At 43.8% G+C, this 3,176-nt stretch overlaps 1 non-coding gene across 1 annotated transcript; it reads right to left on the reverse strand.

Annotated features, from left to right (window-relative positions):
- Window positions 1–426: 426 nt before the first annotated feature.
- LOC112439526 (U2 spliceosomal RNA) lies at window positions 427–613 on the reverse strand. Its single transcript, XR_003027794.1, has one exon. It is a non-coding gene; the product is annotated as a U2 spliceosomal RNA (small nuclear RNA).
- Window positions 614–3,176: the final 2,563 nt, after the last annotated feature.

Raw genomic sequence — 3,176 nt, forward strand, 5'->3', positions numbered from 1 at the left:
ATTTTTGAGATGGAGTCTTGCTCTGTCACCCAGGCTTGAGTGCAGCGGTGCGATCTCCGTTCACTGCAACCTCCACCTCCCAGGGTCAAGTGATTCTCCTGTCTCAGCCTCCCGAATAGCTGGGACTACAGGTGCGAGCCACCACGCCCAGCTAATTTTTGTATTTTGTTTTGTATTTTTGTTTTACCATGTTGGCCAGACTGGTCTTGAACTCCTGACCTCAGGTGACCCACCCGTCTTGGCCTCCGGAAGTGCTGGGATTACAGGCATGAACCACCGCACCCAGCCTATACATCTATTTGTTTGCCTGTACCAAACTGTCTTGGTTGCTGACAGTTTATAAGCTTTGAAATCAGGTAGGTAATACCTCTAGCTTTGTTCTTCTTCTTCTTTCCTTCCTTCTCCTTCTTCTGCTCCTACTTCTCCATCTCCTTCTCCAGGCACCAGATACGGCAACATCAGATTAATGAGTGGAGTGGACAGAACAAGCTCCTATTCTATTTTCTTGCTCTAAACGCCCATTTACTATATTGTCCTCAGATAGAGGACATATCAAATACTAAACTAATAATATAGACTACACTTAATCTTTGCCGAAAGGCTGAGAAAGAATTGTTCTTCTTTAAAAAAGAAAAAAAAAAAAAAAAAAACACAACTGTTTCTGGCCGGGCACGGTGGCTCACACCTGTAATCTCAGCACTTTGGGAGGTTCAGGCAGGCAGATCAATTGAGGCCAGGAGTTCAAGGCCAGCCTAGCCAACGTGGCAAAACCCCATCTCTACTAAACATACAAAAATTACCTGAGTGTGGTGTCAGACGCCTGTAATTCCAGCTACTCGGGAGGCTGAGGCAGGAGAATCATTTGAACCTGGTAGGCGGAGGTTCCTGTGAGCTGGGATTATGTCACTGCACTCCAGCCTGGGCAACAGAGAAAGACTCCATCTCAAAAATAAATAAATAAACAAACAATACAAAATAAAATAAAATAAAAAATTGCAACCAAGCGCAGTGGCTCATGCCTTTAATCCCAGCACTTTGGGAGGCTGAGGTGGGTGGATCACCTGATGTCAGGAGTTCAAGACCAGCCTGGCCAACATGGCAAAACCCTGTTTCTACTAAAAATACAAAAATTAGCCAGGCATGGTGGCAGGCACCTGTTATCCCAGCTACTGGGGAGGCTGAGGTGGGAGAATCTCTTGAACCCAGGAGGCACAGGTTGCAGTGAGCTGGGATCACGCCACTGCACTCCAGCCTGGGCGACAAAGCAAGACTCCATCTCAAAAAATAAAAGCTTCTCTAGGCCCTCCATATTTCCATATAACTCTTAGTATCACTTTGTCAATTTATGTAAAAAAGCCTTGAATTTTGTATGGAGTTGTGTTAACTCTATAGATCAATTTGGGAAAATTTGACATCTTAACAATTGTTACTGATTGAATGTCTTTGCCCGCCTCCCAGATTTACATGTTGAAACCTGATACCTAGTGTGGTGGTATTTGGACAAGGGGACTTTGGGAGATGATAAGGCCATGAGGATAGATCCCACATAAATGGGATTTGTGTCCTTACAACAGAGACCCTAGGGAGCTGCCTCCCTCCCTCTGCCATGTGAGGACACAATAAGAAGACAGCTGTCTATGAACAGGAAAGCCAGTCCTCACCAGATACCAAATCTGCTGCCTCAATCTTACACTTACCAGCCTCCAGAACATGAGAAATAAATGTTTGCTGTTTAAGCCACCTATATTGCTGTAGCAGCCCAAACAGATTAAGACGATCATACTGAATCTTCCAATTCATGAGATATATTTTTGCCAATTCAGAAATGTGGTATATTAATTGAAATCTTTAATTTCTCTCAGCAACATTTTGTAGTTTTCAGCATTAAAAATTTTAACATCTTTTGTTAAATTTTTTCCTAAGCATTCCATGTTCTTTAGCACTATTGTAAATTAATTTTTAATAATTATTTGATGCCGTTACATAATACAAATGATTTTATTTATTTATTTTTTTGTAGAGACAGGGCTTTGCCACATTGTTCAGGCTGGTCTTAAACTTGTGAGCTCAGGCATTCTTCCTGCCTCTGTCTCCCAAAGTTCTGGGATTACAGGCATGAGCCACGGCTCCCAACCAAGAATACAAATCATTTTAATATAGCAATCTTGTATCCCGTGACCCTGACAAATTCATTTATTCATTCTAGAAGTTTTTGTAAATTTCTTGGGCTATTATATAGGAGCAATCATAAACTTTGCAAATAAAGATAATTGTACTTATTTCTTTTTTTAAAAAATTTTACTTTAAGTTCTGGGACACATGTGCAGAGCGTGCAGGTTTGTTACATAGGTATACACATGCCATGGTGGTTTGCTGCACCTATCAACCCATCATCAAGGTTTTAAGCCCTGAATGCATGAGGTATTTGTCCTAATGCTCTCCTTCCCCTTGCCCCCAACCCCCGACAGGCCCCAGTGTGTGATGTTCCCCTCCTTGTGTCCATATTGTTCAACTCCCACTTAGGAGTGAGATGTTTGGTTTTCTGCTCCTGTGTTAGTTTGCTGAGAATGATGGGTTCCAGCTTCACCCATGTCCCTGCAAAGGACATGAACCCATTCTTTTTCATGGCTGCATTTAATTAATTAATTAATTAATTATTGAGACAGAGTCTCCCTTTGTCACCCAGGCTGGAGTGCAGTGGCACAATCTTGGCTCACTGCAACCTCTGCCTCCTGTGTTCCAGTGATTCTGCTGCCTCAGCCTCCTGAGTAGCTGGGATTACAGGTGCCCACCACCAAGCCTGGCTAATTTTTGTAATTTTAGTAGAGACGGGGTTTCACCGTGTTGGCCAGGCTAGTCTCAAACTCCTGACTTCAATGATCCCCCCGCCTTGGCCTCCCAAAGTGCTGGGATTACAGGCGTGAGCCACGGCACCTGGTCCAATTCTAACTGTTTCTGATCATTATAGCTTTTCTTTCTTTTTCTAATCTTATCACATTGGCTAGGGCTTTCCCAACAATGTTGAAAAGGTGGTGAGAGAAAAGTGGAGCAAGATGCTCAAGTAGGGCCCTCCAGCAATCACCCCCCACCCCACCCCACCTCTGGCCCCACCCACCCCCACCCCACCCCTGCCCAGGACCACTAAACCGAAAACTCTCAAGATGAGAAAGCACCTG

Source organism: Pan paniscus, chromosome 2 (assembly GCF_029289425.2).
Source record: "Pan paniscus chromosome 2, NHGRI_mPanPan1-v2.0_pri, whole genome shotgun sequence".
In the NCBI taxonomy this organism is placed as follows: domain Eukaryota; kingdom Metazoa; phylum Chordata; class Mammalia; order Primates; family Hominidae; genus Pan; species Pan paniscus.